This window comes from Curcuma longa, chromosome 16 (genome assembly GCF_044706935.1).
Source record: "Curcuma longa cultivar G26 ecotype Majalengka, Jawa Barat chromosome 16, ITB_CL_G26_1.1, whole genome shotgun sequence".
In the NCBI taxonomy this organism is placed as follows: Eukaryota; Viridiplantae; Streptophyta; class Magnoliopsida; order Zingiberales; family Zingiberaceae; genus Curcuma; species Curcuma longa.
This window is the reverse complement of record NC_133876.1, coordinates 8,069,269-8,083,624: the sequence shown is the minus strand read 5'-3', so window position 1 is coordinate 8,083,624 and position 14,356 is coordinate 8,069,269. Positions and strand designations below refer to the sequence as shown.

The 14,356-nt window shown below is 37.2% G+C and overlaps 1 pseudogene; it reads right to left on the bottom strand.

Moving 5' to 3' along the window:
- Window positions 1–1,575: 1,575 nt before the first annotated feature.
- Window positions 1,576–6,317, bottom strand: LOC141847622 (proline--tRNA ligase, chloroplastic/mitochondrial-like; annotated as a pseudogene).
- Between the last annotated feature and the right edge of the window lie 8,039 nt (window positions 6,318–14,356).

Here is a 14,356-nt window from a genome sequence, read left to right as displayed (position 1 = left end):
ATCTAAAAGCAAGATTTCATTCAACATGATTCTTACAAGAATTTACTATTTTTTTGACTTTATTCTCCATAGACATTGTACAACAGAGAATTCACAATTTAGTTTTTGTGAATTTACATTTTAGCACTATTATTATCTATTTCTTTTTCTTCCACAATAAATCTTTATGTTAAATTCTATTTTTCTTTTAAAACCATCTAGAAGAAGTTGCCCTTGCCTTGGAAGCTTGAAGTTTCCCCATGTTTAGTGCTTTTCACTTTCATTGCGCCTAGTGCCTTCTCTTGTTTAGCATCTGAACCTCTTAAGTCATTTACATCTTCTATGTCACCATGAGAACTATTATTACTCCTACGAGAGCAATGGCGGGTGCAGAGTCGTCCAATCACATATGAAATGATCGTGAGCACGACAATTGCACCAAGAACAATGAAAACAGGGCCGAATGACCCCTGCGAATGATTAGAGTTGGAAGAGTTTGGTGTAGATTGAGTGAGATTCGACATTGGTTTGCCTTCTCCTACCAAAGCAAGAAAAGAAAAGTTGTATCGCGTGATCGGACGTGAACTCAAACTCTCAAAGTTGAAGAAGAGGCAATGTTTGGAAGAGGTGGCTATATGTAAACTTTGATTGGAATGTCATGCTTTACTTGGTAACCTAATTGTCCTCAAGAGAAGGTCTTCATGGGTTTATCATTTATTTATTTTATTTTATTTTGGTTAGTGGCATATTTCCTTAATGTAGATTATTCTTAGCTTAGCTTGAACCAGTGTAGAGGTTCTTTTTGTGTTCTCTTTGGTTGTTCTAAGTATCTTTGTGCTGTTTGTTTTAAGTTGGCATTGGTGCTGGGAAAGGTACCAAGAGCATAAACTGCAACAGAAAACCTAAAAAGCATGAAGGCATAATCAATTTTTTATTCTTTTATAATAATAGCTTCTCTGTTTAGTTTGTGAAATAAGTGAAAAATAAAAATAACAAATTTTATTTTATATATTAATATAAATTAAATATCTTTTGCGTGTTTTATTTGTAATAGTTACATGATATACATTTATATAATATAAACTTTAATTATATAAATAAAAGTGTCGCAAGTCCATATTGATATCAGATTATATATCTAAAATTTAAATATATAATTGTTATTTTTTTCTTTTATACAAGAGTTGCTTGGTTTTCTGCCGAACTCCAACTTAATCTCAAATTAAAAAAATATTATCAAGTCAAACTTAAACTTAATAATATCCTCACAGACATGTTCAATTAGAAGTTTATGAACGCATTCATTAAGAAAATTTATATATAACATGAATTATAAATATTATATATTAACAAATTGAGCTCATTAACTAAACTCGTTTAATTTTTAAAAAAATTATTTTCAAATCAAACTTAAGCAGTTCACAAAGTATTTAATTTCATTACAAATCGAATTTAAACTTAAGAATTAAAATTTAAATTCAACTCGAGTTTAGAAAAAAAAATCAACCGAGCCAAGCTCGAACCTTTTATTGTTCGACTTAGCTCGGTTCCATTACACCCTTAGCTCTACCCATATAATGATCATGTCGCTAATACATTTTTTTTCCAAAATTCTTAGAAAGTAGGGAGATCATATAGGTTGCAATCTTCCAGTAAGAAGATAATTTCCTACTCCCAATTCAGCTGATCCCCCCTCACAAAATCTACAGAATTCACTGCAATACTTTCATTACAACGCCTGAATAGCTTGATTGTTACAGGGATCACTCACTAGGAATGAATAATTATGAAGGGAGAAGAGAAAATCTCTCTACGGAAACGTTGAATCTTAAATTAAATATCGATTCAAAGAAATTAATAAGATTTTGCAAAAATAGCAACTTCATCAGCTGGGTTACCGGTCATAAAGCATGTCATCTTCCCCTGCGGCTGCTCGAATGGGAAGCATCTGATAGTCGCACCTGTCTCTTCTTTAACCTTTTGCTCCTCGGATTCACTGAAATTTAGTGTTGTTGATACTCGCTTATGTTTGGTTCATATCAAAAATGAATTGAATCTAAACTATCAAATGTAAGGAACGTATATGTAGAAATTCAGTTTTGTTCAAAGAAAAGGTTACACTGATGATTTGGTTCGATTGAAATGAATCAGAGTAATGCATATTTGAAATGCAGGGAACTTAATGGAGAACTGAATTAGCTCGTGATAGTTCAAGATTCTCACCTAGCTGACCAAGGACCTCTTGCCCACTTCCCTTGAGCAATCACGGCCTTCAACTCCTCGTACGATTTCACATCGACAATGTTACTGCACAAGCACCCTTCCACTTTTAGCAAAACTTTAGATATGCCACAAAGACTTTCCAACATCCACTGATTAACAAACAGTCCAAGTTGGAGGCAATCAGAATGTTGAACATGGGAAAATTCAGAAGATGTGAGATTTAACAAAGATCAAGTAATTGAAAGCTTGTTCATGTGACTCTAAAAATGACATGGAAGTGATGCATTACCAGTCGTGTTCAACTGAGGTGTAAGTTGTCTAAACCAGGTTGTATTTTCTTTTCTGGAATTATGTTCAACTCAAAATAACTCTACATTTGGGATGATATATATGTATAAAGAGGCTCCTGTTAGAATGCCCACTTTTGTTGTTCTAATGAAAAACAATTGCTCAACCAAAATTCTAATAAAATGATTACTAATTTCTCCACGGAGAGCACGAAGGGTATGTTGCTCCAAGGATGCTACATGATTAGCATGATCGGAAATTATCATTGTGCTAAAAGGGAAAATAAAGAAAAGATTTATGAAATGAAGTCAGCAAATTATAGAACGCACTGCAACTTTAAACGAAGAAAAGAAAATTGAAGTTCTAGTTGTCAATTTAAAATTAATACAGAGCAACTATGAATTTACCTGTCTCGAAATGATGTAGCTCTGTGCAAAAGTGATGTTTGAATGTCATCCAATCTGCTCTTTTAAATGGGCTACCAGAACTAAAGGCTCCATAGATATCCCAAAATCTTTACCTGGCTTTCCAGGAACATCTCTTCGAGATACCACCACACTATTGTTGGCGACATCACGAGGTCCAATTTCTATTCTCAACGGGACACCCTGCAGATAGAAATCATATTAGACAGACCGTACAAGTCAAATCAAAAATATGGATGGTTAAGTTCTTAAATAATTGTGCAAGTCCAGCCCTATGGAAGCCAAGGGTTTCATCAGAAACATTATTAAAACAGTCCATTTAAGTACAAGTTAATGACGCCAATAACAAGAAAGCCAGAGGAACACTTTATATATATATATATATATATATAATATAATAACCAATGGGATATATGAGAAAGCTTCCCAAATTCAAGGTGAATCCTAAAGCTTAGAACTCCATATGCTATTGCACTGTTGTTGATAAAAATTCTTCACCATTTCATTGCTAAAGAAGGTGAGACACACTGGTGTTTCCTGAAATCAACACAAAAGCAGCCAGAGCAGATAAATATGTATCACCAGAAATATAAAAAGACACCTCATTGCATCTTCAATATTAAGATTCTAATGCCATAAAAATAAACTGCCAGAGAAGACGAATATGCATCAGCAAAAGGAAAAAAAAGAGCCTTGTTGACCCTCATCATTAAGATGCTAATGCTATAAAAATAAACTGAAACATCAAAAATAGAATCACAATATAACTGTTGAGTTATGATCATACCTTCATCTCCCAAAAGTTGAATTTCCATCCAGGTGTCCTTTGCTCGGAGTCATCAACTTTGACCTTGATCCCTGCTTTAAGAAGTAAATCTTTGAGGGAGGACACGACATCCATCACTCCACTTTTGTCATCAGCTGTCTTCCAGATTGGTACTATCACAACCTGGTAGTTAATGATATTAACATTAATATAACCTCAAACTACAAACAAGAGTCAAAGATGATACTAAAGCAATATATTTATTGGACTTAAATCCATCGACATAAATTTTGATAGACTGTATCCAATAGGATCAAGGAGACATATAGGTGTGATTCATCGAATATGTTGTAAGTAGAAAGCAAGGTAAAGCAGCAAGTAATTCTGGGAGGAAGCATTAATTTAGAGAGTCCATCCTTCAAACATACATAATAAAGGAACAAAACTTAGAGCTTCTAATTTCAACCTGACTGAATGACAATAACAAAGCCAAGAAGAAGATCTACTTGTATTGGGGCAATCCTGGGAGGAAGCATTAAACCAGCATCATCTCCATGAGTCATGATGATACCACCGACAAACCGGGTACTAACAGCCCATGAAGTCTGCCAAACATGTTGCCTTTGACCATTTTCATCAGTGAACTGGAAATCAACATTTCATGTTAAAACCCCAAAGTATCCTGACTTGCATAAATCATGAAATTAAAGCACAAATATATGAATAAGAATGGAAAAAATAACATCTCAGAATCATGGACTTTATTAATGCATCATAATCAAATACACCGTGAAGGTAATTTTTCCATTTAGGGTTCCCCTAGAGTAGCTTTAAGTAATCACCTACAGGCCCTGCACAGTTGAATGTCGCAGGAAGTAGAAAAGTTGTATGGCCTGTTGCTCCCTTTATAGAAGAGAGTTAACATATCAGAGAACCATAAGACTTAGTTAACTACATTATTTGATAACAACCAACTTGTGAAAAACACAACTAAGTTTTCCTTATCTGAAGTAACAAAGAATGTACCATAAGAAAATATATTGTACAACTGATCTATTTCTAATAAAGTGGAGGTGCATGCTTCCCTCTTCAAACAACAAAATGTATGTCAAAACAAAAACAAAAAAAAGGTAGATTACCTGTGTCCCAAAAGCACGAGAAAAGTTCTGGCCAAGGTTGTGGCTAGTTCCAGCTTGTAAAGCCTTCTTGTCACCCATCATAGCCTCAATAGTATAGGTTCTTGCAGCACCAGCAAATGTCTCAGCCCTCGATTTTCTACCTGCAATAACAGGTATTGCAGCTTGCTCATAAGCAAATTTCTTATAGAAACCAATCATCTGTAATGCCTGCGGCAAAACAATTTCAAAGAAATTAAACCATGGTATAAGTTAATATTTTTCCAGCATGTAGATACTAAAACCTACCTCCTTTTCTGCCTCTTCAGCTGTGGCATGGGCTGTCTGTCCCTCCTGCCAGAGGAATTCAAGAGTCCTCACAAAAGGTTGGTAAAATTATCTGTAATGCCTGGGCTGTAGTCCTCATCTCCCATCTCGTGACATTAGCCCACTAAAAGTACAGCACTCGATACTGAGATGCAAGTTGGCAAAATTGTATTCAAGAAGTGCAATATGTAAGAATAGCACCAGGTATATCCTAACCTGGTTAACCATTAGAGGAAGATCCCGGTAGCTTTGAATCCATTGAGTAAACATGTGGTTTACAATGGTCTCACTTGTTGGTCTAACCTACCAACCCTCAAAAGCATAAGTAATTCAAACATTGAATTTTCCTGATTGCTTACAAAGCATTGTGTTGAACATCTACTAAACTGAACGGTACATGGTAGACAAGAAGAAAAACTGAAAAGGTGCTACTTCAATCATATGCATACCACAAGCTTTTCCTCAAGTTCCTTGCCCCCTCCGATGGTGACGAGTGCAAGTTCTGGACTGAAACCCTCAACATGACTATCTTCCTTCTCTATAAATGAATATGGAATGAAGTGCAACAAATGGACTCATGAATGAAAACATTTGTAAGTGTATAAATTGGCAAGAATATCCAACAAAGCCTCGCATTTGATACGAGTGAGACACGCATCATCACACCTGAGGAAAGTACATATTATTGTGTCCTGTTTCTTTGAACTTCACATTCAGATACTCCTGCAAAGGGGGGAAAAGGAAACGGATGAATACAAAATCGCACAAAGAAAGGCAACAACTTTTTCAATGATTGAAAGTAGAAGAATAGCCTCACCTGGATGGCTTCCCATATGGCGTATCCGTAGGGCCGGATGAACATGGTGCCGCAGACGGGGCCGTAGTCAGCGAGCTCGGCGCTGGCAATGACATCGAGGTACCAGGAGTTGAAGTCCACGGATCGAGGGGTGACGGAGCCCTCGTAGCTCAAGGAGGTCTTACGGTCGGTCGAGGGCGTCGCGGACGACGATACCTCTTCTTTGGCGAGGCTGCGGGCGGAGATGCCTCTGGAGATGTGGGCGGAGTGGGACCTGGGACGGAGATGGCGGAGGCGTGAGGTGAGGGAGAGAGGGCACGAGTGACGAGAGGAGGGACTTGGAGGGGGAGCGGAGGAGGGAGAGAGATGGGAGGCGGAGAGGGAGAGCCCCCATGACCATGGATGAGGTGACGTCACACAAGAGAAGTGATCGAAGTCTAGGGGTTTCTCAATCCTAATCGGGTACGGATCTTTAAGGAGGATCCTATAATCCACTTGAGACATGCGGATAACGGGTGACCATTCGCCCGGATCCAATTCTCAGCATACTTTTATGAAAAAATCCTGCAAAATTTAAAAATAACGGTTTGTTACTGGGATTTTCTTAATGCTTCTACATTATTATTATTTCTTATAATATACATTTTCAAATTTCGTCTGTCTAATTTTGGAGTTATACTATATATTGTCCATTTTGGATCCACACCTTTATGATTTTACTTTTTGACTTTTACATAAATAACCTTGTACCAATGAGATATTTTCCGTCCTATAATTCTAAAAAAAATTTCATATATTTTTAATATAAAATTTTAATTTAATCCCAACATATTTATCATTTTTTATTTCATTCATATCATACAAATTTAAGATTTTTCACTTGATCCGCCTAATTTTTAATATTGATCTTTTTTTAAAAAAAATTGTTGTAACTCAATGAGCTAAATAAATATTTATCTCCAAGTAAGGACAGTGATGGTGAAAATAATTTAGCAAGTTCGCGTACTAGAAAATTAAAAAAACACACACACATTCGAACTATTGAAAGGTGGAGCCACGTATTAACTTATCCGAGCTTTAGCCGAGTTGATTTTGCCATTAGAACTAATGTTGACGGATGATGAGAGATCTAACGGAGGTCCCAAGGTTGGAATCCGCCAACCTAGCGGCCCCACACGATCGGCCCCTCGACCATCTGTAAGGAGGTAAATCACGGTGAATGCGGGACTGGCCAGGGCATAGTGGTTGAAGGATTTGGAAACATGACACATTTTGATGTTATCGCATGTGCGCCATGAGCCTTCGAACCGCCTACCTCATGTTGCAAGCTCCCATGCCCTGACCAGCTGCTCCCGCCCGTGGGGGCCTAACGGAGGTCCCAAGGGATACAACATGAAGCATTCGAGAGGATAAAATTATATTCTAGACATTAATCACATGCCAACAGTACTAAATTCATGTCATTGATAATAATCATATACTATGCATATAGCAAAATGACATTGGATCGAATTTCGACGAAGTTGAAATCATGTCTCTTCCTTCATCGTGGTCACCTATAGCTTTTTGATTTACCTCCTCACAATAGTCGTGGGACTGACCGTGTGGGACCGCTGGGGTGACGAATTCTACCTTTTACTGAAATGGACAAAATGACATTGACAAAAATCCAAATGAGGTATCTGATATTAAAATCCATATAATTTGAACAAAAAAGATTTTAAAAAATAAAATAAAATAAAAGGGGTAGCCCGATGCATGAAGCTCCCACCATGCGAGGTCTAGGGAAAGGATCCATTGTGCGCAGTCTTACCTTGCCTTTGATAAGAGGCTATTTCCAGGATTTGAACTCATGACCTCTAGATCATATGGCAGCAATCTTACCGTTGCGCCAAGACTCTCCTTCAAAAAAAATAATATTAAATAATTATCAAATTATAATAAGTTATTTTGATAAATTCTTCCTCTAATTTGCATAGTTAATCTAACTTTATTTTTAACTAACAGTATGAGAAAAATCTAGGTTTAAAATTATATATACATATAATATCAAATCAAACAATTTAGAACAATAAAATGTTATTTCATAATTTAAAATCATAGATGCAAATTTGCGAACCGAGTGGTCGATATGTTGCGAGCCGAGTAGTCATCTTCTCCCTTGTTTCGCTTACCAAGTCAAACCCAAGTAGTCATATATCAGAGTTGTCTTGACCATAGTTGCTGACTCTAACCAATCTCGACTAGAACTATTACTTTGCTACCATCAAACAAATCGATGCTTTTGTGAGGAGTCGTTCAGTAAGACCATAGAATACTTGATAATTTCTTTGGCCAATTGCGGCTTATATAATCTAGCTGACTTTGAGTCCTAAAACCAGTTCTCAATTAACTACTTTCACTTGCCCATTGCTCTGATGGTATGCCACCGAAATGAAAGTTTGTTGAATACCAAATTGTTGAATACCGAAGCCTTGGCACAATTCATTAAGTTTACGCCCCTAAAATTGGCAACCATTATCGGAGCCGAATCAGGTCGATCATTCATCAGCGCAAAAGACATGTTGGACAAGCTGGTGGAACGACTGATGTGTGTGTTTTATATAGGAGTTTTCGTATTGTTTTGCATGCATTTCGTTTCATTACATGAACATATATTGCATACTCTTATCTCTTTTGCATCGATGATATTCTCTTTTTTTCAAAAAAAATGATTTTTGTATTTTTTTTTATTGATAAAACATGAAATCAAAGCTTATCAAAATAACTTTTGAACAATAGTCCACAACAAAGAACATGCTCTGGACATGTTGAAAAGCCCTAATTGGAGTGTCACGATAGGGCTTCAAATTAGAATTTATAAATTTATCAAAAACCTACGAGAAATACAAACAAATGCAGTATAGGGGCCTCGAGTCGTATTTTTCCAAGGACTAGTAGAAAATCGTGCGAATTGAGCTTACGTGTCGTTCTTTTTTGGGGTTTTCTATAAAAATGGGAGGTTTGGTGTTTTTGGAATATAATGCAATGAAAATGCAATGAAATGCAATTTAAATCAAGCTTTCTCCTAATCTAGCCTAACAACAACCCTAAATGCAGTAATCTAAAACCTATAAGAAATCTCTAACTGTTTAAACATGAAACCTAATCCTAAATTGAATCTAAGTGGAGATCAATGTTATTGATGCAAGCAAAATGAAACAATTCAATTGAAATTCGATGAAACTAGATAACTAAATCCTAAGGTGCAACCAAGCATTAATCCCTAACTAACCTAATTCTAAATTGGCACGGAACAATAGCAATATCAGAGTTTCAGAAAAAATTCAGATTCGAATGGTTTGACAACTTAAGGCTACAAAGTTCTCCAAAATCAATCTATCAACGAATTGCAACTAAAGTATCAATCAACCAAAAGGAATTCAAGTGCTATTGAAACAAATTGGATCAAAACAAACTTTAGGAATGAAATTTCAGAAACAAGAATGAAACAGAAACAGAAATGTTCAGTAACACATCCACGACTCCCTTTTCTTCGATTTCCTCTCTTGGTGTCAAACAAAACCCGAATTGGAGACCCTCCTCATCGAAAATCCCTTCGGAAGCTCGAGTGTCGCATGCTGGTCGTGTTTTGCTCGCGTCCACAGCTCGGAAAATCAGCGAAACCCTCGCTGAAATCAGACAATGGCACGAACAGGAATTTGAAGATGCAATTCTGGATTTTTAACCCCCGTGCTGGTGCTGATGGAGTTGGTGCTGATTGAGTCGTGTTCCGGGATCTTCAGAGAACCCCTCCTCAGCTCCCGGAGTCCACTGATGCTCGACCGCTGCCAGAAATCGTAAAATCACACCGGAACAGGGGCTGAACACGAACGAGAAACCCTCTTCGTTGCGTGCCTTCCAGTTGCCAAATGACGCCCAATATACCGGCTCTAGTTTCCTCGGTGATCCAGAAAAACGAAGGGAAAGGAAGAAATGGACGGGGGTTGGCCGTGAGGTACGTTGCGCAACAGGGGAAATGGCGTCGGGGACGAAGGTGAATAGTGGCGCAGCCACTGTTCATCGGGTAATGGTTGGGTTTAAATAGTTTTGATTAATTGATCAATCTGAGCCCTTCATTTCTGATTTCAACGGTGCAGATTTGATCTGAGGTTTAGGGCAGCTTAGGGCTTCCTAAAAATTTGAGGGATCTTGATCGGGCTTGATCTAGGTCGTGTCCTCCATGTGGGCTTGATCGATTTGGCAAATTTGACTCGATTTGACCGCGGTTGAGCTCGAGTTGGGTCCGATTTGAGCCCTAAAATCAATTAAAATCTAATTAATGCAAAAATTACCATTAAATCATGAAATTATAATCGAGCCTCAGATTATGCAATATAAAATAAATATGATCAAATCGATTCATTTAACAATTATTTTCATACTAAAAATCCAAAATTGAATCAATTAAAAATGTGTCCCATAACACGGGTATATTCCCTTAACCAAAGTTAGACGTGGATCAAACCAACCGAGGAGTTTGCCATTCTAGCAACCCCTCCCATCCAACACAAGTCGTGCCCTATCAACTTCGAGGACAACCTTGATCAGGTACTTATTCAACATGGTCGTCCCACTGAGCACAACCCATAGCCATTTAATCAAAGCCCTAACATACCCCCGTGCCAACTAGCATGGGCCATGTTAGGCCAATGCCCTTTCTCCCAACACGTGACACTCCCCCCTAGTGCCAGTCGGCATGGGTCGTGTCACGTAAGCGACACCCTGCTATTTTTGGAAGATTCGTCAAACTTGGTATGTTTTGAGGGATATAAAAAATTCTAGAAGTCTCATGATCTGAGGAGGAGGTGGCATGAGGCTGAGGAAACCTTCAAGAACTTGGTGGAATGCCAAGTAAAGCATTAATATTTCTTATAGCTGACACATGTACTGATGAGTTGAGAAGCATCAGCTTGTAATGTTGGTCAGAAATAACCGACTAGCAAGATCTTCCGGACCAGAATCTGCCCCCCCACATGACTTTCGCAATAGCCTTGATAGATCTCTCGCATGATATAGTCGGTGTCCTTGGGACCAAGGAATTTGAGCAAGGGGCGAGAAAAAGTGCGCCTGTATAGATTATCCCCAATCAAGGTAAATTGGATTGCACGCCTTTTGAGGAGTTGTGCTTGCTCACGATCATCCGATAGAACACCCTGTTGAAGGAAGGAAATAAGCAGAGTACGACAGTCGATCATGTTACCTTAATCGAGTGCTTGATTGATCTGAGCAATTAGTTGGACTCGAGCTATTAGATCATCCAAAGTCCAAGTCGCGCTTGCCATCTTTGTTAGCTCGTCAGTTTTTTGGTTTTCGGCTCGGAGGATCTTTTAAAGCACAACCTCTTGGAACTCGACATTCAACTTTTCAAAGGTCTTTGTGTACCAACAAAGTCGATCGTTCTTGATCTTGAAGGTCCCTTCTAGTTGTTGGGTGACCAGTTACGAGTCCGAGTGAATGACCCCTCGGAAGGCGCCGACCTATTTAGCTAATCGAAGGTCAGCCAGTAGTGCTTCATACTCATCTTCATTATTGGAGGTGCAAAAGTGGAGTTGGATGACCAATTGAAATACACCCCCTCGAGGTGAAATCAATAACACCCCGACTCCGCTACCTTACTTGGTCGAGGAACCATCCACAAAACCTTCCAAGTTTCTTCCAAATATTGACCCGAAATTTCTATCAGGTAGTTGGCCAAGGCTTGGGTCATAATGGCAGTCCGTGGTTGAATATTGGATGTTGTGCTCATTGAGTTCAGTAGTCCATTTGACTAATCTTCTCGAGGTCTCTGAATTAACCAGTATATGTCACAAAGTGCTATATTGGTGAGAATTGTGATGGGATGAGAGAGAAAGTATGACCTTAGTCAGCGGGGTGTTAGTGTTGAGATCGTCCCGGTATAATGCGCGTGCTTCACGTTTCGAAAATGTGCGCAGCGGAAATAAAAATGATAATAATTATAAAATTATCACAACACTCATGCATAGTAGGGAAACAACAAGTACAAGACATAGTAGAAAATTTAAAATATTACCGAATTAAAATTATACACGTACCTGATGTATGATGCTTAGCGAGGAGGACATTAATGAGGATGAGAGTAGTGTGAGAAAACGCTGTAAAAATTTTTGAAGGCTACATGTCTTGCGGAAATCTCTTCAGAGGAGGAACATTTATTGTCGGAGGAATTTTGGTTTGTGAAAACAGAAGAACTGCTCATTCATTGTAATAGTTCTTTAGACAACGAGCATAAAGAACAAGTTCGACGAAGAATCACTATAAGTATATAAAATTATATTTTGTAGATAATTTATGCATTCATTTTGTTTGATAATTCATGCATTCAAAACAACAATGCTATCAGAGCTGTAGATTTTGAAGCATATTTTGTTTATCGATTATCTCATGATCAATATGCTTATGATCAAGTAGATTTGATATACATGTTCGATTACGTACACGTTGCATATAAATCAGAATATATATATATATATATATAGCATGGTGCTGTTCATGTGTTCATTGATAATATAAAAATATTGTTCATCTTATATATAAAAATCACAATTGATTACAGAACCATTTCTAAACCCTTCAGGAACAGTGGTCTATGTATTCTTAGTCTCCACTAGGAGGCTACTACATCACACCTAGCCCAAGTTATAGTTCCTCGTCCTATGAATTCAAGTAACTAAAAATATCTATCCAAGAGGACCATTCTCTTGACATGTTTCTACTTTAGCCAAAGACTTACGAGTAATAATTTTGACAAGTGGACATAGGGTATACATCTTCTACTAAAAGGAGTGGTGAATCCTCGATTGGCTACTCAATCACTTCGGGCTCTTTGACTTATATCAATCATCTTGACTCCACACCTCCGTAGAGATGTTTGCTTAAGATGTCAAAATGCAAGTCTTCATGCCCAAGATGACTTGAATACCTCAAGTCAAAGGAAATCTACACTCGAGCTGCAATGAGATCTTCATAGACATGTATAGAACTACATGAAGTCTCATGGCAGGTCACTTTCGATGAACTAGTTACCCTTAACCAACATTCATATGTTAACTCTAAACATTTTTCCAGTCAGTAAGGATCGACTGCTTGATAAAACTAAGGAGTCTAACATATATGCTAGTCTTATAAAATTGATGATGTCTAGTCTCATCAATTCATCGACTATGAAATATTTTAATACATACATAATTACATATGTATAGATATCCACTAATTGTGATCCAATCATAATTTATCTCATGTTATGCATTGTATTGTTAGCCTTAGTAATTGAGTTTAAGATCAAATCAAATACATAGAGAATGTACACTCAAATAGTGATTTTATTTATTCAATAAATAGTATATTATTTAAGGCGGATTGTCTTAGGGCACCTCTCAAATATAACATACTCCCATTTGGCCTAATGTCAATCACCATGGTATCCAATACCATAGGATTCTAAATGACTCTCAAACTTATTTTGAGGTAGAGGTTTCATCAAAGGATCTACTAGATTCCTTGTGATGGGAGTTTTCTCAATTTGTATTTTTTTTTACTACTAATGATCTCCTTGATCAAGTGATAACAGCGGAGTACATGTTTAGATCGTTGATGAGACCTAGGTTCCTTGGCCTAAGCAATGACTCCATAATTATCACAGTAAATTGGTATTTCTTCAACAATACTTGGAACCACATTAAGTTCAGTGACGAACTTCTTGATCCAAACTGCTTTATTTGTTGCTTCAGAAGTAATAATGTATTCTGCCTCATTAGTAGAATCAACAATGGTTTCTTACTTAAAACTTTTCCAACTTATTGCACTTCCATTTAGGTGAATACATATCCAGACTGGGACTTGAAATCATTCTTGCCTGTTTGGAAGCTGACATCAGTATACCCACGTATAATCATATTACTCCCTCCATATACCAAGAATGAATCCTTAGTTCTTCTTAAGTACTTAAGGATTACCTTGACAACCACCCAATGATCCGTGCTTGGATTCGATTAGTACCTACTTATGACACTCAGAGTGTATGATATATCGAGCCTCGTATATAACATAACATACATAATTGATCTTATAGCTGATGCATAAGATTAATTATGCTTTAACTAAAAACATTATCTCTATTTCTTGCTTGTACAAAAAAGATTTTTTATTTATAATAAAGGATAAATGTTATTATATACTTTTGAATGATATGTTTTATTGTAGTGTACCTCTGATGAATGGACTCTATGTTCTAGACTTCAAAAATCTAATCTATAACATAAATACCAAACGGCTAAAATATAATGATTTGAACTAAATATATCTCTGACATTGTTGCTTGGGTCATATTAATGAAAGTCGCATATCATAGCTCCATAAGGACGGACTTCTGGAATCA